The sequence below is a fragment of the Charadrius vociferus genome, unplaced genomic scaffold (assembly GCF_000708025.1).
Source record: "Charadrius vociferus isolate BGI_N301 unplaced genomic scaffold, ASM70802v2 scaffold423, whole genome shotgun sequence".
Taxonomy (NCBI): domain Eukaryota; kingdom Metazoa; phylum Chordata; class Aves; order Charadriiformes; family Charadriidae; genus Charadrius; species Charadrius vociferus.
The window spans coordinates 2,114,475-2,114,729 of NW_009648149.1; the positions used below are offsets into that span (position 1 = coordinate 2,114,475).

The 255-nt window shown below is 53.7% G+C and overlaps 1 protein-coding gene across 1 annotated transcript in view; it reads right to left on the bottom strand.

Annotated features, from left to right (window-relative positions):
* SGIP1 (SH3-domain GRB2-like (endophilin) interacting protein 1) overlaps window positions 1-255 on the bottom strand; it is a 61,776-nt gene that overhangs the window by 931 nt on the left and 60,590 nt on the right. The window lies entirely within an intron of this gene.

Below are 255 nucleotides of genomic sequence, written 5' to 3' on the forward strand. Positions count from 1 at the left end.
AGGACTCAGCAAACACCCCCATCCAAACCCGGTGTGTTAATACCCCACCGCGATGCCACGGCGGTTGGCAAAACAGTGCCGGTGGCATGTATCCCCGCTTTTCAAAGCTCCTAGCTTTAAATAGCATCCTCCCCGGGCAGGAATCTGTGTGTCCGGGTTCGGGTGCGGGTGCGATAAATGGCTCACCCCGTCTGATTTAAGTGTTCAGAGTCAATAACGCGCACATTTGCAGCATTACCTCCGTTTTCTGACTTC